Raw genomic sequence first — 25,086 nt, 5'->3', positions numbered from 1 at the left:
AAAGCTTTTCCATGCATTTCTTCTTTTTGTTTTGTTCTTACATGATTTTCTGGCACTTGTTGATGGTTGAAATATTGTTGTCACATTTCAGTACAAAGGTTTGGGTGGAAAACAGTTTTTCTGATGTTAACTAATGTTAGCAGTTGACTTTTCTGGTGTTAGTCAGAGATGCTTTTCCTGGCATTAGGTAATCTTCATATATTGTTGTTGATTCAGTTGTGCGTAGGAATGTGTTATGCTTAACATGAAAAAATGTTACTTGCCCTTGGTTTTGTGCTGTGGTAGAACAGACGTTCTCATGCTCTTGTTTAATGCTTTATGCTGTCATTGTGTAGCTGTAAATCTTGCAGATGGGGATTCTGTACTCTGGGGATTCCGTTTTTCCTTGTACCCAAGTGAGCAATAAAAAACCTCTTGCTCTGCACAGAAACCTGTAGGCCTGTAAGCTCTGCATTTGCATCTGACTTCAATGCTTTCGTGCATATTGGATGTAGGTAGAAAATTTAACACTAATTTCCAAAATGGCCATCACAGCTTTCTAATTAGACATTTGATTTTTTTTTCTCTTGTGAAAGAGTTTAAATGTTATGTATTAGCAATAATGCTTAAATTGATGAAGTGTAAAACTAGTGAAATGGGTTACAGGGAAAGGAAGTGAAAATACTATGAACCATATGCCCTAATTTATGTCTTCTTAGAAAATTTGTCTAATGAAATAAAGTATTTGAAATAATTCAGCTTGCAATATTCAATGAGTGGTACAGCAGTAATTGTAGGATTATCGTGATAGAACTCCTATTTTGTTTTGAGGAGGAAGAGTAACATCAAATCACACTGTGTTGAGATCCACGTGTATTGTCAAGACCAGATTGTTTTGTCCTTCCTATGGACGGGCTTACACCATTGGGTTAATTGAGTAGCTGTGACAGCAGCTTCTGCTATGTTCTTTGTGACCATTGATAGAGACAAATAAGATGTGTGTTCTTCACATCAGTTCTTAATCCCGCCTTCCTGGGTACCACAAGTTAGCTCTCCTTTCTTCCTGGCTCCTTATCTGGGCACAGCACCTCTCTTACAGACAACTGTCTCCATCCACCCTAATCCTACCCCTCCCCGAAGCCATTTTTGCCTCTTGACTCCCAGCCTAAACCTCCCAAGTTCTTCATTATTAAATAGCAGTCACAAATTCTTCTCTTCCAGTTCTTGTGATACAAGACTTCACATCAAACTCCATTCCTCTCTTCTCTGGTCTGGTTCTTGTACCTTCTGCGCTGAAATCCAGCAGCTTGCTGGGTGCCTTAACAGAAAGACAAACCTCTCGCTCTTGGTTCCAGTGTTTTGTGTCATTACAGTTCAGAGCAGTAGTTATAGCCCATTTTGTGGTACAGTGTTTATAGGAATGTGCATGCACGTTTTGGTTCTTTCTGGAGGATGATGAAAGTGTAGAGAGATTTTAGTATAAAGGAGTCATCAGTGGACAAGTATAAAGTCTGTCATGTTATAATTTGGGTAGTTTTGCAGGGTTTTTTTAGGATTAGCAAGAAAAACACATCCATAATACGAAGACCAAATCTTACTCCCAGTTTCAAAACCCAGAAAACTTTTCAAATGTAAGTTCACAGTGATTATTTAACATGGCCAAAACATATTATTTTCTTACAGTTTAAATCTTGGAAGTGATTCAACTCATTCCTCTTCCCTCATGTCCTGAAAATCACACCGAAGCAGACACACTTGATGTGTAAAATCATAGCCTGAACAGTTAAAAATCTGGCAAAGTTGCAAGCAATTGAAAAGAGACTCTTACAGTGGGAAGTGGCAGACAGCCTTAATAATAATAATAATAATAATAAGCTTCCTGTCCTAGCTTTGAGTAGAGAAAATTTAAATAGGTAACTTAAAGGGAATAATGTCACTGTTCATAGCAGCTTCATAAGTAAATTACTGAAACTTTTCAGTGAAATACCCAACCTTGAGATCAAAGATTTAAGAGGTAATTGGAAGAGTGTATGAGTACAGAGTGTGTACTCATTAAAGTACTCGTCGTCTGGTTGCTTCAGAAAGACAACTGAAGGAAAACCTATTGCCTTCTATCAGAACATGTGACAGTGGATATTTTGAGAGCATGTGTTACAGCTGATGGCTCCTTTGAGGTAGACCGCAAAGTCATTGATATCAAGAGCCTTGTTGACTGGGGAGAGCATAATTTAAGCTACAATGGTGTTTGGGCCTTGGTGAGAAGAGGATTTGAAATGTGAGGAGCTTGGAAAATGAATCCAGCTTGATGAACTCGTACACTTGGGAGGTGATTGAGAGCTTCTGGAGAAGAAGGGATGTAGTCACAGCGCTTGGAGCAGATTCAGATGCCTTACCTTTTGTATTTGTTCCACAGTTCTAACGCTACCAAACTACCCTGTGGTGATTCAAACGTAACTTATTAGAGGTTTTAATAGGAATTGGTATGTCATTAGCAAGAATAGAGTAAATGTATCTTCTGCCATGTAATACCAGTATTGACTGTTGACTTTAGTTTTCAGGAGCATATAAATGTACCTTCACCTCTATCTTTTGTATTCAGGAAAATCACAGTGTTTTTAATGGCTATACATGTATGAAGCATTTTGCTTAGATAAATGAGTTTGGGATGTGGTGTTGGAATTTAGGGGGAGCAAGATATATGAATAAAAATAATGTTACTCTCCTTGGGCCCTCACTAGAGAATGCAAGACATGCAAATACTCAGTCAGTGAGTGGAAATGTTATCCTTCAAAAACATATGAAATGCAAGCACTATAATAGAAGGATTGAGCACTTTGAGATATCCGAGTTACAAAGAAACCTTGTAGTTCATGGAATTATATCTATGAGTCTTTTAATATACTCAGGTTGTTCTTTATCTCCTATAGAGTATTGCAGAATTTGTTTCCCTGGAGGTGTCTGAAGTAAGGCTAGAAAAATCCTATCTGATCTTTAATAATCCCTCACACTCACGGTAATACTCCAGAATTGTACTATCATTGTATAATTTACACCTAAATCCTTTCATATCCATGCTCCCACCCTCAAAAAAATCCTTTAGTCTTATAGGGAGCCAGTGACTGCATACTTGAAATACCTCGGCCTTGTTGCCAGTTTAGACTCACCTGCTTAGAGTGATTTATTGTTTTGTGATTGTTGGGGGTTTTTTTGGTGTTTTTTTTTTTCCAGAGACTAAGACTGAAAAATACATTTTGCCCGTTATAGATAATAGATTCAGGAAGTAATTTGCAGATCGGGAAACAATGGATCTCATATAATAAAAGCACTGCCTAGGTAATTCATAAGGAAGATAAACTTGTATTGTTAAGCTTGCACATTTTACTCTTATTTGTAGGCCATATATTGCTCTCCTGTGCTTTCCACCATTAAGCAGTAATGTTATTGCATTAGTAAAAAAGCACTGCTACTTTGACTGGCTTTCAAAAACACACACAAAATCAAATAATGTATTTTACTGAATTATGAAGAACTGTGTTATTTGTTTATAACCACTCAGTTATTGCTCTCAGTGCTCCATGTCCATGTTACAATTTAATCGCTGCTCTGCATCTCTTGAGTTCATGCAGGCTGGTGTGAGGCAGCGAAGGGATGAAGCAAAATGACTGGCAGTTAAGTGTTTCAATCAGTCAAGATACTGATTTATTTCTTTGAGGAAGAGTGTAAAGGAAATGAGAATGGCTGGTTTTTTGTAATTGATGCACTGAATAGTCATCAGTTAAACTGTGGAGGTCATACATACGAGTTCAAATAGTTCTTGAGAAAGAAGAAAAAAAACCACTGAAGTGTGCCTTGTCATCCACACTGCACACAGTCTTTGGTGAAGCTTGTGATGTTCAGCGTGTCCTGAAAAGGCAGCGCAAAGGATGAGTCTGGAATCCTTTTACTTACAAGGGATTTATTTAATCAGCAAAGAAATTATATGAAGAATTAAAACTCAGGGTGTTAGAAATTCTTTGTTGGCTAGCTAGTTAGTATATACAGCTGCAAAGTTTTTAACTGTATTCAGAATGATTTATGTGTTGATATTGCAGAATGTTTAAACTGGAATGCCACTGAGCTAACAAATAAATCCTATATCTTTGGAATAGGGCAGGGTATGAATATCTGTGAAAATGTATCCTTCTTGGAGTACAAGTTATAACTCAACTAGAGCAAAAATAGGAGTAAAAGCATTGGTGGAATTTTATATCTGTGTTTTAAAAATATTCATAGGTATGCCTGAGATAGGAACAGATAGATTAAAGTCTTCGTTGCCCACTTTTATGCAATAGAAATCACATAATTTTACATTTCTCTTCTCCCCGCTCCCCCCTCCCCCCCCCGGGCTGAATTTTGTCCATTTAGGAACAATAATTTTTCTTTCTTACCTTGAAGTGCTGTTTTTAATCTGGAAAAAAAAATCCTTTTTAGATAGTCAAAACAATAAATATTCTATAGCAAACCTGACAGCATTAGGAGGTATTTATAAGACATGGAAAATTCAATCAAAGTTTTTTGCTAATGTATTATTGTAATTACTTTTCTTTTTTCTATATTCCATCTGAACTCATACAGATATAAAATGCAGAGGAAGCAAGCAGATAGTTTTCAATGAAATTAGGTCTTTCTAAGACTTTAAACCTCCAGAGCCCACTGAAAATCTGTGCTCAACAATCATTGCTTTTACAGCAAGAAAGATACCTTACCTATCAAGAGATTGCTTTAGTGGGGTATTCCCTAGAAAGCCCACTATAGCCTAGCCTACATTTCATATTCTTTTACTAACCTAAATCCTGAGGCTTTCAAACAGTTTCATAAAATCTATGCACTAAAATTTGATGAAAATGTGGCTATGTAAAAAAAAAAAAAAACCACTACTTGAAGAGAAGCTTTCAGTGCTGACAATAGAGAAACTTTTCACTGTCTCATGGAAAACTACATGGCTGAAACTGTGACTGCAGAGAGAGAAAAGGTGACTTCTCTCTTGGTCAGAGGAGAAATTTCCAGGCTTGCAGCTAAATGCACTCTAGGGAGGTGAGGGTGTCTGCAGTGTGAAATGGTAAGAACAGCCATGGCTGTCGCAGTGGCTGGCTGGCAAAGGGGAAGCCCCATTTTTGATGACACTGATTTCTGGATGTTGTATGCATGTTACGTGTGCTGCATCCAGATGAATTGGTGTTTCTTTTGTTGGCACCCATTAAGACACAGATTTTGAGACCTATTTTGTCTTTTTCTCAAGGAACGTGCAAGATATGGTGATGGGTGCATGATCACGGTAGTTTTGGAAGATAAAGGAGAAAAGAAAGTGTGCTATGGGCAGGAAACAGAGCTACTTCAGCATTTCTTTTCCCTCCTGCCTTTTTTCTGAGCTAACAGTCCATGCAGTCAGAACACAGATCTATTCTTAATGTGTGGAACTGCATTATTTAGCCCACCACTGCAAGCCAAATTGTTATCCCTGGAGATAAAATTGCTAACTTGATTTAAGGGAGCTTTGTTAATCTAGAATTTCATTTATATCTTCTGTTGGATCTGTCCATTGTAGGTTCTTTGTTTATTATGATTTTGACAAAAAAAGGTGCAAATATACACTAATAGCAGCTATTTAGCTGGTTCCTTGATGCCTGGGAGAAAGCTGTTGCGGAGATTCTTGTCTTCTAAGAAGCAGTTAGAACTTGCTATTGAGTCCTGTAGTGCCTGTGTTCACACCACATGGATCCTTTAGAAGCGAGACACTGAAGAAGCAGATCTCTATTGCGTTCCTTGGCTGTGAGTAATTACTGAGAAATACGGAAAAGAATACCTGAGTGTTTTATTCGTAATCTACCTGAGTGTTTTATTCATAATCTACGAATTCCTGCATGTTTTGAATACCATTTGCTAGAATGCCCAGTTGAATACACAACCAACTGCTGGCTAACAAGATCCGCAGCAGTTAAAAATACTGTGAGGTGTGCTTGCTGAGAGAGATCAAAATAGTCCCCTGGAAGATTATGGATAAGGATTACATAAAAGAGAGAATTTGCAAGTCTGGAATGTGTTTTTCCTACAGTATCTATTTCCATTTTCTGTGAAATGACTTTCAATTTTTAGGTTATTTCACATTTTGTTGTAATTTCTCAGATGGAGAGCAGATTTGAGATTTACAGCCTGAAAACAGGTTGCAAAGGTTCTTGATGATGTCTGGAATATTCGCAAGGTTTTAGCAACCGATAGGATGCAGATGAGTTCATAAAACAAATAGCAGCATTTGTTACCTATATTGCCATCCCATTCCCCAAACTGTAGAGGTAGATTGGGGTCCTCCTTCCCTTCAGTTTCCCTCAGTGGTGCTAGGCACTACATAAAACAGAAAAAAAGCCAAACCTCTCTGTCAGAATGCTTGATAGTAGAGACAGTAGCTGTTTTCTGATGAGGAAATACCAGAATGATGGGACTCTGGTTATCAGCTAGTCAGCAGTGTCAGCACTTCTACCAACATCTTCTATCCCTTTCTTCTTCTTTGATTACATCGCACCATAAAAGACTTACTCAAGGTGGAATTTTAGCGACAAAGGCTTGGCTTTGGAGAACTGTGTGGCACTGCTTTAGGAGGGCAGCCTGGAACACCACCCCCATGAAGATGCTTGTTTGGCAGGAAAGTGTGGTGATACAGATAGAGAGGGTCAGAAATGGGATGAGTACAAGGTATTAGTCGTTTAAGAATATTCTGTGTGATAAAAATGGTAATCCCGGTATTCATTCTCCCACATCAGGGAGAGACCTGATGAAAGAGGCCACTAAAATGGTTTTTGCAGTAGTGTTTTGGATGGATTATGAATGGAGCAAGACTGAGATTTACAGAAACTACAGTAATCAACTTGTGAGACAATAGCTCAGAGACAGGCTGTGTAGTTTTTAAACTAACTTGTGGATCAAAATGTTCATAATATTGTACTGAACCTGGTCACTCAGTACTATCACTAAAGAGGGAAGGGATAAAAGTTTTCATAACAGCTATAACCTCTTAGCTTTCCTGTTTTCTTCAAGCACTGCATTCAGTAGACCTTTCCACGTTGAATTTTGCATGATGCCTGATCTGCTGCAGCTGCATGTAAGCTACTGAGCAAAGTAACCATCTCACCTGGTTACTTACCATGAACAATAAATCTTTCTGTAACAGGTTTTTGTAGGATCAGGCTCCCGTTTGCTGGATTTGTTTGTGTATTTCTTAATGGAAAAAGAAAAAGTTCTGTGTTACATGTAAAATGTTGGGCATTTAAAGCTTTCTGCTTGCTAACAGGTTTCTAGTTTGGATTTGTTTTCCCATAAACATCTATTCTTTCCTAAATTATCCTATCTCCTCAGAGCAATCCTCAGCTAAATGTGAGGACAGATTTGCACCATTAGCAGTATATTGTCTCGAAGCCGAGATTTGCATTGAGGAAAATATGATTGTTGCGATGTAAGGACAAAAAGTGGTCTTGCCCATATTGTTGTGTTTGTCCATAATTCAGGAGTTTCTTTCCTGTTAGTTTCAAAGGATTTCTTTCTAGCTGGGGCTTAAATGGACCCATTCAGTGTTTACATTTATGCAAATGATTGTTGTGTCACTAGAGTTGGAACATTAAAAAAAAAAAAGTGCCAGATATTTTACATGCCTTTGAGTGATTACAATTAACCTACATAAAAGGAGTTGCTTTATTAATTAATTAACTTGGAGAAAAAAGGCTAGTGACCCTCTGAAGGAATATCAATAACTGAAACATTAATTATGCAAATAAGAACTGTCTTTGCTGTTCATTATTCATAGTTTAACGTGAAAATTGCCTTTTAAAATAATGCTTCATTCATATATTTCAATAAATGTCTGATCTGCCTGGGCTGTCACTTGGATCTAGTTTTTGAGACAAAGGCTGCAGTGACATTGATACAGACCGACTGCTCCTTCCCTGTGGCACTTGGTTCAAGTCACTGGTACCCAGTTCCTAATTGTTGGGCTGGTATTTTTTTGAAGGTTTGAGCTCTGTGGTAGCAATCCCCTTTGTGAATGAGTTCTTGCAAAATTTGTATTCAGTGAGACAGTTAACTACATTTCATAGGTGAAAGGGAGGAAGAAGCAGCAAAACATTTGATGAGCTTTTGTGACTTTTTCGTGGTTTCAAAACGGAGGCTGTAGCAGAGGGAGTCCTCTTTGAGGCTGTCAAGTTGTGGGATTGTCTTTTTCTTTGGCGAGTCAGTAGAGGTAGTACCAAGGCAAACAAACACCATAAGGAAAAGAATGTCAGAACATGTGTTTGATTACTCTGAACTTACACACTCAGCTAACTTGCTGGTCCTTTTTACGTTTTGAAAATGTGACTATATGCCACCTGTCAAGTGCTGCAGGTGATTTCATGCAGATTGTGAGAATGCTGTCCTTGTGAAGAGCTCTGCCTTTTTATTTTCTGAAGTTTCATAGAATGTTTTAGCAAATTCTGCTGAAGAATTTCCTTTTTGTATCCTCAAAGACAACAGTCAAAGGTTTCCAGGGTTACTTCTCACTCAGGTGTCTATAAGTATTCCTAGAACAGGAGAGAGAAGAAGAGCTGTGCTTTCTTTTTCATCAGCTGAAAGGCTGTGCTGCAAATAATCTTGTTTTTGTTTTGAATATGCAGACAAAAAGTAGTAGCTGTGCAGTCCCAGAAAATCTTTTACTCTCCACTCCCTGAAGATTCAAACATACCTGCTTATAGACATAAGATGTTAAGATTTCCTTTTTTTAATGCCCTAGAACTTGCTATGCCAATAGGAGAAAGGGCTGATGAAGAAGTATGTCCCCCCCTTCCCTTGTAGCGTGATGAATTGTGGAAGTCCTGATTGAAAATTCTAATCACAGCCTTGCAGTCCTTCAGATCACAACCCTTGACAGTTGATTCACTCCTTTTCATGCCTGCTGCCTCTGACTGCTCCTGGTGCCTCTTATGCATGAGTCTATCATTAGCACACAAAGCATGATGGATTGGTTGGGGTACCTCTGTCTTTAGAACCTGGGAAATGCTTCTTTTTCAGAATCAAAGAACCTGTGCGTGACATCGTCATGAATGAGAGAAGAAAGTAATACAGTATTGGATGTGCCTGTTTGCTGCCACTGTTTAGAGAGAAAATGATGCATTATGGGCAATGTAAGTATATGGCCTGTTTGTTTGGGTATTTTACGTCTCTCTAGCGAACGATGCAGAAAAGCATGGGTCTTAAACAATGCATAAGCTGAGTCTAGCAAATGCATGGAAGTTGTAATACTTTTTTGGAAATCTGAGCTGTAAGCACTTCAAAAATTCTATTTAAAGATCAGCCTATTTATGAAATCTCTTGTTTCGGTGTGATCTGATGACCACAATGATTACGAATAATTTGTTTTGGTACTGATTGTGGACTAGATTCACTTTTGTGGATTCTCTTATACAGACCTTTTTGACAGGAAACTTTTGAAAATGTTTGCAACTGCAGATGTTAAACTTGCAAATGCTTTTATTCATCTGTGTGACTTGGCATTTAATGTTTCAGTGAACAAGACAGTTAAGTTTTTGGCTCCAGTGAAAGATTGATAGGAACAATTTTCGAAAGTGGTATCAAAACAAAGTGAAAATATGTCACCTTCAAATACAGAGCTCTGATGCATCATGTGATCTTGTAATAAATGAAATAGCATTACAAACCTGACAGATTTGCAAGAAAATGTTTTTTAAATTTATGATGATTAATTTTCAAGATGAACTGCAATAAAAAAGTGTTAGTAGATACTTAAAGAAGGTAAGGGGAAGCAGCTTTATGAAATGAAAACAAGCAGGTAATGATAAGGCTGCCTTCACTTTTATGTCATGCTTTCTAAAATTTGTGCAGTGAGTAAATTGATACTCTAGCTCCTGCAGCTGGCAATAACAGCTACTCGTGCAAGTGTAACATCTTGTGGAAATTCCACTTCTTGGATTTGTACTGTTGCTTTGTACTGGTTGTCTCGGAAATAGAAGTAACACAAAGCAGAACTGAAGATTTTCTACCAGGACTGGTGATTTTCTCTGAGCCATCAAAATAAAACAGCACTGAACCTAGTGAGAAAACAGAAGTAGCTCTGTAGTTCCTTGAAAGAAAACCAAACTTTGCTGAAACTCAACGGGTTTGTTCATCTTGAGCATTTGCCACTTGATGATTTACTTTGTTTTGCATTAGGACAGTTAAATGCAAAGAATATTGTTTGGTAAGCTATAAACTGATTGATGTAAGCATTGTTAGGTAGTATTGGGCTAAAAACATGCCTTGATACCATTTATACTTAGCAAGAAGTCAGCCATACATGCCAAGTGCTTAAGTTTTGTTTGTATTGATTTAGGTTTATTTTTAACAGTAGGGTTCCTTGCTTCACTTCTTTCCATTTCGTTGTGTTTGCACAGATGCCTTGGCAATCGACAGGTGCAGAATAGCTTTATGCACCCATTAGTACAATGTAGTTGCTGGCAAACATGATTTAATGGAGTGAATGAAGGAACTATACACTGGGACAGATCCTGGATCCAGGATAAATTGGCATAGCTGTGGTGCACCAGCACAGCTGCTTTGGAGTTGTTTGTTCCATGCTGTTACAGATCGGAAACTACATTGAACTGAGTGACGATTTGCATGTTAACTCTTTCTTTGGTAGCATTTAGTTTAACCAATACTTGCTTTTTGAGTTGCAAATTGCCAGTTAAAGACTGTCTTAAGTAGATATAGGCTTTTTTATATATATACACACACACACATATACAATCTAGTTAGTATATAAAGTAATATACTGAAGCAGTGACATTATTTTGCTACTTATTTGAGCATGCGTTTAGCAGTTTTTCCCCCTGCAAGGCCTCTTTGCTGTGTCCAATGTCTCTTGTAGTATCATTCCTGCCAAATGCAAAAAGGTACAATAGTATCACTCCCTAGCAGTTAGTCTGCCTTCTCCTTTATTTCAAGGAACTGCGTTGCTTTAAAAATTAGTATAACTTTTGCTTATATCAGTTTGTCTGCTCTTTTAGTCAAATCTATGAAATGTGTATGTATATGCACTGAACTGATGTTTCAGATGTTTATTTTAAAACTAGGCACTGAAATATATATTTATGCGTCTAATTAAATGAAACTACTAGTAGTGGTTCACGCTTTGGTGGGACCTGATTGTGCTCACTGTTTCTTTATATTGGGTATCTTTTAAAGAGCTAAGGCTGCATTCCCATGAGCAGCCCGCTGCTGTCGAAAAGGCAAGCTTTGTTCGTCTCCTACACATGCTTATGCTGTTGTTTGGGTCTCTCCTGTTTAGCAGCTGAGAATACATTTCTGTTAAAAGGTACGAGAAACTTTTTGAAAGGTAGTGTTAGGAAGGAAGTGGGATGCAGTGCGACTGAAGCCCGAGAAAGGAAGGAATGAGCTTTTATGGTTTGTTTGGACAGAGACCTGGGTCTGTCTTAGTGAGGCCAAAAGTGAGCTTTCAAGTACACTGGGGGGAAAAAGCTTCAGAAAGGATATGAGCTGCGCTTTTCTTGGAACAGGAGTTCAACAGGAAAAAAAAAAATATCAGAAGTATCAATGTCTTGTTACTCCGAAACAGCCAAAATGTGTTTAAAAGGAGATGTTAGGGTTATCATTAGCACTATGAACTCTTACATGGGAATGTTTTATGTTGGTAAGAAGTTATGTGGGAAACCCCAACAATTGCCTGCCAAGAGTGCCTCAGGCACTCTGAGGACACTGGACCTGCAGCATCTTCTCATATCTTACCTTCCTCATCTTCAGCAGTGCTCACTCTTCTCTGTTGAGGACACACACTTGATGGTCCTAAAATTTTCCCTGGCACCCTTGGGACAGTGGGGGTGTAGCTCAAAGGTAGTCTTTTGTCTGTAGATTATAATTTAAGTTCACTTGGTAGTTAGAAAAATTCTAGAAGCCATTTTGGTCAGGAAATAATTTTGAGCTGGGGTTACTGTCTGAAGATAGATCTGAATGCAGTTGTCCATTGACATTACGTTTTTTTCAGCAGAGATGCATATAACGAACAAGGTCCCTGCTGGTCCATATTAGTCCCTATCTTACTGTGCACAGAGAAAAGACAACAAGGCCCATCTTAAGAGCTTAAGGATCCAAATATAAAATTAGTATAATAAGCAGATGAAGAAAAAAAAAATACTGGATCAGATGAAACATCTATGCAAGTGTACAGTATGTTGTGCTTGCTGCCTTTAGTGCGCTTCGTAATGGCTTTCAGATGCAAGCAAGTTGCTTTGGTCCTCAGTCCTTAATATCAGGAATTGGTTTTATCCACTAAGATTGCCAAAGAATAACCAAGATTGTGCTGAAACTGCATGTTCTTTACCTCCAACTAAAGCCAATATCTGTGCTGGAGGAAAATAAAAATACCTTTGCAGATGCTTGCAGCTGCATATCTTACCAGTAACTGTCGAAGGGGAATGCCTGAGTTTTGTGCTTGTCTAGAGTGCATGTCGCTTTTCAGGTGGAATCAGTATTTTTAGGAGAACTATCTTTCATCAGCACATAGATATTTTCATGTGTTCAGTAGAGATCAGCATTAATTTTTTTCTAAGGATTAAAATACATATGGATTTCCAAAAGTTGAAATGTACTAGCTGAGACTTTCAAATGACCACAAGAAATCTAGCCATGCTGCTTCTGTCATCTATATGCTCTTCTTGGAATGTCAGAATCCTGGTATTTAAAATGTGACAGACTGTGTGCTGTACAGCCCTGAACAACTGGGTAGCCTACACATTTACCACTTACTGTTTGCAAAGCATTATACAGTTATCCTACGTGGCCGTGCTTATACTGGGGCTGCTTTCCATGCCCGTAGAATGCTTTGTCCCCACTCTGGAATTGCCAATAATCCATTGACTGTTCATTCTCACCAAAACCTGAATTTTTCACGATCTTAGTTTGTTTTAGAAATGAGAATACTCTGGAAGACTTTCATGATCATGACTGATTAGTTACACTGTGTCATTTACATTTGGATAGAATTCAAAGTTTCTTAAGTATAAATATTCACAAACATATGATGTCTCATGTGAATGTGGTGTTTAGTGATTCTGATGTCTGTTAGCACCTGACATGAAGTGACCAGAAAAGTGTATTTATTACTTTCAATAACAATTGGATTGTATCTCTTTTGCAGTTTCTGACAAGTTTAGCTCTCAAATAACCTGTAGTTGTTTACCATCTGAGCCGATAAAGCTTTATAAGTTGTGGAAGTTAATTTAGAGGATGTTCAAGTTGTACTTACCACCAAAGAAGTTCTGTGCATAGTGGGCTGAATTATACTTCAGGGTGTAAAGCTTCATGATTGTTTGTCTTAAGGATTTATATTGTCTGTAGTTACATGCAAGATCTAATGGTCTAAAGGCATTAGCAAAGTAGTTTTTTAAACAGTAATCTCTTTTCTCAGTTCTGTATTTTCTATGTGTTAACTTAGATTGTCTGTTATGTTTAAATCAATGAAATTTCATCTAAGTATTCTATTACATGAACATAATCAGAAAAGATTTCATGAAATGAATATAAAGACATATCCAAATTGCTCTTTATTACCGTGTAGAGCTGCAGTTCTGGCCTTTGCAGCTGGACCAAAGTTAACTGTATTCTAGGCAGCAGGAGTACTGCTCGTGTGCCAACTGTTTCCAAGAGGCTGTATAAGCCTGCCCGCCACTGTCCATGCTCACCCACGCAGCCTTGTCTTGGCTAGTTCAGACTCTGACTTAGTTATATTCACACAAGCTGTGTTTCTATTATTTAGATTTCTGCGTAGACGATTCTTACTGCAAGTGGAGATTTTAAATGCAAACTCTGCAAATTTTCATATCTACTGAAGCGAAGGTCGTTGGTGGATCTTGTGTGCAGTCTTGCAGTGATCCTGCGTGTGAAGGTTATCCTCTTGCCTCTGCCTGTGGACAGACAGTGATGCGTTTGCATTGGGTCTCATTGACTTGTCTAGAGTTTTGCATAATACTGGAATTGGCTTGAAGAAGGGTTGCAAGATTTATTTTTTTTTTTAAATATCCTGTAAATAGTTTCACTAAATAGACAATGTGGTTTCTGTTTTCAAATTTTAACAAATTCAGATTTCCTGATGTCCTTTGCTTGCAAATCTACTGTGAAAGAGGCTTCTTATTTACGAAATATTTATGATCACTGTAATGCAAGTATGTAACTTCTTAGCACAAAATAGAAAATACTTGTAAAACTAGGTTGATATTTGAGATTAGTATTCTGAATCCTGTCAAGAAGTGCGTAAATTATATCCACCTCAGTGACTAACATTTTAACCTTTACAGATGGGCCTTTGACTTTACAGTTTGTCAGATGTGACCTATCCTAGGCTATATCAAATCTGGAATCTGAAATATGAAGCTAGAATCCATCTATGCATGCAAATTATTTTTTTAAAAATTTCACTATAAATACTTTTGATACCTTAAGATAATTCCCATCTGTGATGTGAGTTACCACTACTGATATAGTTGTTAGATTATTAGATTAGAATAGAATTATTAGTTATTAGAGTATTAGAAATAATTAGATTTAAAGAGTGGTTATGAGTTTTGGACCTTATGTAAAAACTTCTGAAGGTTATGGAAAGACTCCCATTGAAGTTAGCTGACTTTGATCTCACTGTATGTTACTTCTTTGGATACTTAAGGCTGCAGCTATGCAGTTTAGTATGCATGAACCACATTGTAAGACTGGGGATTTGTCTAATATTCTGATGCGTACTTTGACAAGATGAGCTAAATTCTTAGTGGAGCTTTTAATTTGCTTCTTAAATTGGAGAAATATTTTTCTTCTGAAGACTGAATCTAGAGTATTTCATCAGGTTTTGTATGTGTTGAACTTTTCTGTTTGTCGTTGGAGCAGCTCATACACTCTCGATACTTGCTCAAAGGGAAAGTTGTGTTCTTGAAAGTTTTGTTGAAGAGACTTGGTGGACTTGGCAGTTCTAGGTTAATGGTTGGACTTGGTGATCTTAAAGGTCTTTTCCAACCAAAATAATTCTATGACTTTGCATGTTCTGAAAGTTGACCATGTAAACTCAGTGTATGTGCCTAGTGGCAGTTGCTGGGAAAATGAAAAGTGCCAAGAAAGCTAAATTTCCATCATGTTCTGCAGTTGTTTGGTGGGAGTTACTGAGTCATTTTTGCAATAAGTAATTCAATATTCTGGCTTCTTTTTTAACATGTATCTTGGCAAATGGAGGCAGACCGATCAAAGGAGACATTTTCAGATTACACGTGAAGTCAGAATTTGTACTTCTCCAAGGAAAATGTGGATTTCTATGTAGCCCGTTTTCAGTCCAATACTTTATTATATACTAAAAACGTGATCCATAATAAAAATGAGAAAAATGTATTGATATGTTAATCTTTTAAGCAATAATCAATGTGGCTTGTCTTAAATGGTCTAGACTTCCATTTTAACATATAGTGACAAAGTGGAAAGGCTGTACAAATGTATGGTACTTTAATTAATGGGGACAATATTAGGCTTTGAAAGTCCTCTGGAGCTTTTGTCTCTGCTGGAGCATTCTCTGTGCTGTGAATCTTCCCTAATAGTTAAAGCAAATATACTAAAATAGCCTTTGGGCTATTCTGTTGCACTGTGTTGTTGGGAAAAAAAATTAATCCTATGCCATTTTGCATTTGCTGTCTGTGAATCAAACTGTGAAAGCTAATTTAAAAACTTTTCACACTTGGCTTGAATGAGGACTGTCAGTGCTTGGAGAATGTTAAATGAATGCAATTAGCTTGAAGTGGGCTAGCTTAGATATACCCATCAGCCTCAAAATGCCCAGGCTTAATGACTGCTCTGGTAAACTAAAGCAGAGGTTACAGAAAAGAATTTAAAGGCTCTAAGTTGCTACTAAAAAACTTACCCTGTATGGAATAGATCTTTGAAACCAAAATAGTTTGTACACGGAGGGGCAGGGAGCCCTGTTGACAGAGAGGTGCTGAGGCCCTGTGGAAAGTGAGATATTGCACAGTGCTGCATCCGTGAAAGGGAAATGAAACAACTGATGAACCTGCTCACAAGTTTTAAAGGCATAAATAATGTAAGTATTTGTAAGTATAATATATTGTAATAGCAATAAATTACTGTTTATGATCTCTGAAGTAGTTGGGTGTCATGGATACTTAAAGAAGAGGCAGCTGGTACAGCTATGGTAGAGTGAAGTCCTGGAATGTTTTAGGGAATGATGGTTGTACCAGTGCTAGTGTCTTGGTTTGGAGAAGGAATCTGGGTTTGAAGGTAATCTCTTAATTGTATCTGTTTATGAAGTGCTACATTAATCTGTAATGGAGACATGAGGTCCCACCTTAATTGATAAAGTCAAATTCCATGCTTGGTATGGGAGTTCAGAGTAGCTTTCAGGCTGGATGTGAGCAGATCTCTCAGACTACAGATGCTCTAGAGCTAGGGATTTTAGGAAAAGGACTGAAGAAGAAAAAGGGGATGAACAGCTGAAGTTGTGAGAAGAGTTATCTACAATGACATTAGCTGCTACTCTAAGTATAATGATGGGATGTTTGTCAATCACAGTGGACTGTGGCTTTTGGGATACCATTTTTCCATGTCAGTGTGTCAGAAGATGTGTTTGGAGTTCACTCAAAACCTTTCTCTTTTTATTTACTTTTTTCCCCCCCCTGTTCTTTGTTTGAGGGGGAGTTGTTTGGGGTTTTGTGGGGGGTTTTTTTCTTCTCTCTTCTTTTTGTTGGAGAAGACTGCCTGCAGAGTTTTATTTCCAGGTGCTGAATGAGGTCTCAGCTGAAGTTATTCTATGATGATTGTAGTAAGTGACCATTGAACTTCCTAGTAGAGAGAGACCCTGATGGTAATTGAAAAGAACGGAGTCTGTAAATTAGCATTTTACATGTCATCCATTCTTATGTGAGCAACACGAATTGTGCAGACAACAGCAACATTTTTAGTTAATGAACCCAGCCATAAGCACTATTCACATTTAACATGTTTACAGGGGGTAGCATCTAGTCAAAAACTTCCATTAATTCTTTTTGCATGAATATTGTGTGCATGAGTGCATACATTTATGTGTGGATTTGTATATGTGTGTACGCTATTAGTGTATGCAGTGTTAAAGCATATATAGTAATTCAAAAAGAACCACTGAAAAATTTCATTATGCATGTAAATATATTCAGCAGAAGACTTAAAATAACTCTTTAATGGTAAAAAAGGAAAAATTATGCCATTTGACATGAGGAATCTGTTTTGAACTATAGTGTATGCACAGTCTGTTTTCTGCCTTTCCTTTCTTGAAATTGTTGCCTGAAATATTATGGTGGCTTTGCTTTAAGTTTAATTTTAATTTGCCTGAATGCTGTCAGGATATTTTTAAATAGACAGTAAAATTGGAACTTGGTAATATTTGGCACCCAATTTCTATAGAAATGGCATTCAGGATACAACTTTGGACTCCTAAGTACAATAAGATGAAATCATACATGTTAATGATGATTTTTAAATATTTTCAAGAACATGTAAATGTAATTTCTGCCTTGATTTGGTTAGTTATATGGGCGGCGGGGGGAGGGGGTTGTAACAGTCATATAGATATAAAGCCATGAATGAATGTTTTCAATCTGTTAATCCAAATGTTCTTTAATGGATAAAAATAGAATCAAATTACTGCACATATGAAAATCTGGGCATTATTTACTGAGCTTCAAACAAAATTATTCTTCCAATAATATTCTGAATATTTTCCTGTTTTGGTCTTGAATAGACTGGCAGAGGGTTACTTTGCTGCTAAAAGGCTTGGCATCCTCACCTGTGTTTGCTTATCATCTGGTGACCTCAATTGTTCTTCTGCTACATTTCAGTCCTGATAGGAATGCTAAGTCTTGCTGAAAAAAAGTAATTTAAAGGCTTTTATTAATACGAAGTATTTGCTTTGAGAAGGTGTTCAACCTGTTAATACATTTGTTACCAACATAACTTTCTCTTAAATTATCTCCAACCTTGTGAAGATTTTTGTGAAGGTCACTGTGGATCTGTCTCGGTTACTCTCCTCGTGTCGTTTCTGAGCCGTTCGGCTCCGATGAGAAGCCGGCCCCGGCCCCGTGGTGCTGACTCCGGTGCAGGTTCAGTCCCTGCGGGTGGACCTAGCCGGCAGAATTGATCTTAACAGAGCTGTACTGTTAGAGCAGAGTACAGCATAAATCACAAGGGGACATCTCTACTGTGGGTCTCAAGGCATGTGTTCCTTTCAAAGTCATCAATCTGGAGAAAAATAAAAGGAAAATAAAACTCTGTCCAGAACATAGACAAATATCCTTTCCTGTCTATTTGAACCAGAGGCTGTATTGCAGGTGTTCTGAACTTGCCCTCATGACCCCTCGATCATCATCCTGGGCAGTTACAAGATTTTGAGCTAGCCTCCTTATGGGAAACTAAACTGGCAAACAGTCTTGCCGCCTTCAGCCAGGCTGCTTCTCGATGTCTCCTGGCGCTGGATGTATGTGCACAGCAGCAGAATTATATTCCCAGTGGGTTAGTTTGGTCAGGTCAGCCCTGTTGATTTGACTTGTGAGAGCTTGTAGAACCAGTGCCCTGCCATCCTGCTTTCCTGTCAGTCCTGTACATGAAACCAGCTGGTTCAAGAGTGACTGTGGTACTTTGGTGTGCATTTGAGGTGGCGGTAGGTAAAGTACCACTGGCCTTCAGTGGTATGTAATTTGTGGAGAGGAATAGAGAAGATGAGAGAGAAGCTTTTTTTTTCTTGGCTGAATGTCACATTTCCTAACGAAAGTCTTTGACTCAAAGATGTACTACTGTGTCTTAGTGTGGTTTGGTTTGGTTTATTTAATAGCGTATTGCTTATAGAAGCCCTCTGTGAGCGCTCAGAGCATGTTTTGTCTTTCCAGCCACTTTCTGATACTGCTTTGACACAAACAGATCTGAAGTCACAGTTACAACTGGACCTCCTGTTTTTCTTTCCTATCCTTCTCTGCCAAAGTCTTGTTTGAGAGTGAGTCACTTCTGCCAGGCCCTTATTGCGTATTGCTGAAGTAACTTTTGCAGGTGCTCAAAGAACACAACTTGCAAGCCGAATTCAAGAAGACACTGTGATGTGGTTGTGGTACACCTGTGTTGCCTCTTTTTCCTGTATGTTATTACACACATACATACAAATGTAAATTACTATGACAGAGCCAAGCACATCAGTAAAGAAATGCTAATTTAACATTGTCCAGATGGAGGGTAACTGAATGCAAAGTTGTGTATGCAGTCACATAGTAACTTTTCTTTCCACATAAAGTCTTAGTGTAAAAGAACAGATCTGTGCTGGAGGGTCAAAATCAGGATTGCATAATAAAGGCAGTCACTGTCTGTAGGAAACGTCATTGCTTAGTGAGGAAGAGATGATCTCATGCCTTGGGGCAACAGGGCAAGGTCTTGGAGATTGAACTCTATGTATCATTGCTTTTGCTTTGTGGTGTGGAAGATTTCATCTCCAATAGACATACTTCAGTTTGGTAATGTTACAAGAAGCTAAAATGAGAATTCATAAGGGAAAATGTCAGGCAACTTTAACAACACATGGTCTTACCAAACACCATTATAATTAAACCAAAATACCTTGTCAGTAACCAAAAGAACAAATTATCTACAAAAATTACCAAAAAGACTAATAAAATTCTCATAAGAAACATCAGTTTTGACTCAAATTTTATTGTCGTGTTTTGGGCTACTGTAATGTGCATTTCTTTGAGTGGATTACCTGAGTTCATGCATTAAATATCATGAATTGTAGCCACATGTAGCTTCTGTTTACCTATGAACTAGAAATACAAATTGTTTTCTGTGATTATGGTGGGAAATAAATCCGGAAAACTCTTACAAGCATGATTTGCAAAAGAAGCAATATTTTTAGACAATGAATTGACCTTTCCTTTGCTGATCTGATACCATGTCAATAGTCTTTTTTGGGTTTGGTGTTTTTGGGGTTTTGTTTGTTTGTTTGTTTGTTTGAAGTGACTTTATTGCTAAGCACTCTTCTGTACTGTTGATCTTACCAATATAATAATTGGCAATCTGTCCTTCTCTCTGTGTTTTTGGAAAAAATATATCTGAAGGTGGAACCCAGTATGCGTGCTTTTCAAAAAAAAAAGTAACACCTCTATGCTGTTATTAAGATTAAAGAATATGATGTATCTCGGGCTTTTTAAAATTTAAGTAGGATGAAGAATTCATTGCAGATGATACTGTGGAAAGGCTTTGCAAGAGGAGGGCAATCAAGTAGGGATAATTAGAGTTACTATTTAAATATGCAGAAAGCAAAAAGCTTATCTGGAAAAGCAGAGCGAAGTTATAACAGCGTAAGACTAATGTAAGAATGATTTGCAAGCAATAAAATCACATCTCCCTGACTCTGTAAGTACAAAATAATAAGCAATATGGAATAATGGAGACTGTAATAGTCTGGGTTATAAACCTAGTGGTATGTGATTTTACCATTAGATCTTACCTGAAGGGGATAGATTGGTTTAACACTGATAGAGTGGAGCTATGTGAGGATTACAGGTATTTGGAATATGTGTGCAGTAAGGGATGAGAGTAATTGCTCAAGATAATCTCCTAGCAGTTAACTCAGAATAATGATAGGAAGTTGGCAAAACCTCTATTCTTGGGTGTTACTTTTTCCTCCGAATCGATCTGAGTATATGAACGCCTCTGAAGGAAGGAAGATGTGACTCGTACTGCTGGCGTCATTTTAGAAGTTTGATGAAGAACAGAAGAATGTGCTGTTAAGAACAAATCATCCTTGGCAGAGAAATGGGTAGGATGGTCTTCAAGTTCTTAATCATGTCTGATTTTTGTAACTCTTGTCATTATTTTCATTAATTAACTTGAGTGGGTAACACAAACATCACACATCTTCCAAAACTAATGTTATTGCTGCCTGCTATTTAGTCTGTGGAACTGGGGAAAAAACCCAACCACAAAATGTTAAAGTGATGCATAGGCAGTAACATCATTGAACGTGTGTTTACCTGAACGGCTTTGATTGGACATCATCTGCAGTCTGACCGCATTGCACTGAGAGCCTGTCTGATCTCACAAGCTGGGCAAGGCCAGGCCTGCCTCATGCTGGGCATCGGGAGGAATGTCCCAAGGAGCTGCTGGGAACTCCAGCTGTAATTCAGGAGGTTCTTCCCTGGGCTTTAGCTAGAGGGCACGTGGCTGCCAAGGGTGCCCTGCTCAGAGGAGGGATAGAGCCGAGGACCTCACTGCTGCTGGTTGTTGGAGTTCCTGTGTCACAAGGACATGGGTGCTTAACCCAGTGGGTCCTGGCTACCTTCCAAGTGGAGTAATTAAATGCTGCATTCCTAAATTCCCTCTCATTTTAATTGGATTAGGTATTCTTCACCTTTTGGCTTTAAACTCAGCTGGCTAAACAACTATTTTTCATTATAACGGAGTCTTTATTTCAGATTAAGTTAATATTATCCCTGAATATAGTGTACATTGTTTGAAGCGTACCAGGTGTTTCAGGAGAGCAGTGTACAAGGTAGATCAACATTTTACTTATATTTTTAATTGATTTTCTTTGCTGTACTGAAGTACACTCATTTGAAGGTTATTTCTGATTGCTCTTTCAAATTACAGGCCTTGTTGATACTGTATAATCAAAGACAGTTTATAAAAATAGTTTAGATCTTTGTGGCATCCAGGAAACTCTCTGTTTGCCTGTGTGCAACTTTCATCTCATTTGTGTAGTCAGGGAAATCTAGGGCATCACTGGAAGTTTAGTCTTCAGCATGTATTCAAACGTTCACCTGATCATTGAGATGCTTAGTACTTTGCAGAAACAAGCTTGTGAACAAGGGAATCTGTGCTACGTCTTCTCTAAAATATGGCTTGGTACCTAGTGTGCCAGTAACTTCTGTTCAGGTACTGGAGCCTAAATAATTGATTTTTCAGTGTGTGCCATTGCACAGCATGTTAAAATCCAGGCTGCGTTGTCGATGCGTACTGTGATTCTTCAGAAATTTTAATTAATGAATGGGGATATCCAAAAGACATATGAAGTAATGAGAGTGAATACATGGTTTAAATCTGAGTAGTTAATTTGTGGACAGTACAAATCTTTGATATGGATGAAATTCAGATTAGTTCACTTAATGGTTCACCTGGCCCTAATGATACCTAAATTTAGAACTTGTGAGCACCACTGTCCTGTAATCAGAATATGTTTTGCCCTGCCTAAAATGGAATTATATTAGTCAATTCGCATTAGCCAAGTCTGAATTCTGTGTCTGGTTGGATTTAGTTGCACTTTGCTGATGACAGAGCTCCATTTGGCTTTTTGTTTGACCTGGATATGTGCATCTTTCTTAGTGCTGTCAATCTTCTCTTATGTTGCTCAGTGTACTCCTGTTACTGAAAATCCGAGATCCATAGCCTTTTATTAAATTATAGAGTACATTTCTTGTACCTGTAATATTTACCTTTGGGCATTAGGACTTTTTCTCTTAGAAAATAACCCAGTACAGGATTTTATGGGAGTTTCTTACTCTAACCTCTCTGAAAACTCTTGAAAGGAAAAAAAAAAAAGAACAAGACGACATCCAGGCATATCTTTGTTGGAAAGTCTTTTTTTTAAAGAAACGAAAGTAGTAGTAATGAACTTACCTGCTTTCTCTTTTTTTTTCCTTTTTTTTAAAAATTTTTTTAATTGAGAATATTTCTTATGAGTAATTGCACGGAAATCTCTTTAAAAAGGAGGATCCTACCTGTGTTCTGGACTATAAATGTGCTTTCTATAGCATTCTGTCCCCTTTCTCGGTATTAGTTCTAGAGGACTGTTCTGAACTGACATAAAGCCTTTTCGTTGTGGACTTGATTTTGTTGGTATGCAAAGAGGGAGGGTAAAACCTGCATCCTGTCTTTCATCCTTCTGGGTGAGGATTAATCATGATCACAGCTGCAGAATAATGCAGATCTTAGCTGCTGGGCTTGGAGAGGGGGAAGGGACAGCAGTAGGGAGAGCAGAGAACATAGGCTGTCTTTACTTCCACGTGCCCCTTCTGCCCTCGGAGGCACTGCGTTTAACGGAGGAGTTGCAAGAAGCAGATTCTCAGAAATTGTTTTCCTTCCGTTGACTTAGCAGATCCCCTTGTATTTCAATTTATGCTTGCTGTCTGCCAGAAGCATTCCTTGACTTCATGCGCGCTGTCCCTTACTACAGGGTACAACACAGCACTGACCTCACTATATGAGAAACAGTTCATATTAAATAAAGGCACAGATTTGCTGTTGCCCCATCTTACCTTTTTTTAGTAATTAATTTTTCATACATCCTATGTTTTTTCCTTTAATCATAAGGAATGTATTCAATTTACCAATAAGACACACGCACAGTTTTTGCATGGCTTGCTTGTATTCTTGATGATGCATTAGGCAATGGATGCTGAAATGCTGCTGGCTTGAAGGTACACAGATTTAGCCCAGTGACTTTTACTATGTCTCTGTAGATAGCCCCTAAATGCCTTGCAGGTCAACTGTTTTTGAAATGGATAGAAGTGTGCTAATTCCTTCAAGGTAAATCAGAAGGATTATGACATCTAGGAAGAAGAAACTGCCAGACAGCTCATGAGCAATGTAACTAGGACTGACCCAATAGCACCTCTAAAGCTTCCAATAAAATTGCCTGAGGAGTCTGCCAAGAAGCCAGATGCTGCTGCTGGAAAAATACCTTCTGTAGCTTGGCATTTGTCCTGTAATTGCTTCCAAGAGAGAATAAACTGTAGCATGACAGTAGAAGGTGAATGGTTCCTCACTGCGTGCTACTTGGGTGATTTTTAAAAATGTTTGGAAAATAAGCGTGTGATGCGTTACTACTCATGCAGGTCCGTATACTCGTTTAGCTGCTTAACAGTTCCCCATCTGAATAATCAAGAGCATCTTCTCTTTTTTCCCCTGACATTTTAGCCTGGCAGTGGCTTTATTTTTCTTTCTCTTTTAAGAAATTCCTTTTACAGGGTTCCTAACCTGTTCACTTTGATTCTGTAAGTCTGTGATATGGCCATATAGACCTCTCCAGTTGCATGGTTATAGCAGAGCGGAGACCAGTGTGTTTCCCTTATGGATGTTTCTCCCTATGGAACTGTGATACAGAAAATAACACCTGGCCCTCACGGTTTCAAGGGTTAGATTGTCGGGTGTTGGGTGTTTTTTCCATGTAGTATGTTTTCCATCTGTGGGAAGAGTGCTTTTTTTATTTAGAAACACTGCTGAATCTTACCCACGAACAGGAAATATGTAGAGCCTGACTTCTTCTGGGAGGTGCTTTGCCCTTTGAAAGTAGTTTACATTCTTACTGACAGAAAGCAGAGGCATTTGTGGAGCAGTGTATGACATAATCAGATACAAGGCACTGCATTCACAAATGAGATAACAAATAAGTGATAATTAAAGAAAATTATTTCTGGTTTGAAATTTCTCCAGTAAAATCTAGCAGCCGTTCTCAAATACTTCTCTTTGGTATCGTTCAGAAGTCTGCCTGCTGTTCGTCTTAGCAGTCACGTGGAATTACCTTCATGAGTGACATTGCTGGTTTGAAGATTGGAGTATTTAAATGGAATGGTAAAAATAATTTCTGTAGCTAAAACTCATTTACTAGACTATTTAAAATATTGATTTTTTCAGTTGTGGAACAACAATGTAAAAATAATTTTTGCTTGTATTTTTGCTAGTCAGTGAACTTTGGTAGAAGTCTGGTGGTTTTGTTCGACGTAATAAATCAAAAGTCAGTTTACAGCGAGGTGAAGTCCTCTGATTAGTTTTCCTAATACTTAACTGTCAGGCAACTAGGACTGAGTGTTGAAAAATAGCAGTGAATAAAGATCCTGGCATAAGGGATTTTTGTTGTTTTTGACATGAGGAAAGTTTGCTTTGCTTTGCTATAATGTCAGGAAGCATTCAGAAAATTGAAGGGCACAATGTATAGGTTAACTCGTGTGACTGAGGAAATCTCAAAGGGACCTGAACAAGTTG

General features: G+C 38.0%; 1 protein-coding gene across 12 annotated transcripts in view; it reads left to right on the top strand.

Annotated features, from left to right (window-relative positions):
• Positions 1 to 25,086, top strand: part of DAB1 (DAB adaptor protein 1) — a 467,833-nt gene that overhangs the window by 314,028 nt on the left and 128,719 nt on the right. For 8 of the 12 annotated variants that reach the window (XM_054833768.1, XM_054833770.1, XM_054833781.1 and 5 more), the window contains exon 2: positions 9,049 to 9,161. The exons of the other annotated variants lie outside the window; for them this stretch is intronic. The gene's annotated coding sequence lies outside the window, so the exon portion shown is untranslated. The remainder of the gene's footprint in view (positions 1 to 9,048; positions 9,162 to 25,086) is intronic. 12 annotated transcript variants of the gene reach the window in all.

The sequence above is a fragment of the Grus americana genome, chromosome 8 (genome assembly GCF_028858705.1).
Source record: "Grus americana isolate bGruAme1 chromosome 8, bGruAme1.mat, whole genome shotgun sequence".
Lineage (NCBI taxonomy): Eukaryota > Metazoa > Chordata > Aves > Gruiformes > Gruidae > Grus > Grus americana.
This window is presented reverse-complemented; position numbering and strand designations above follow the sequence as displayed.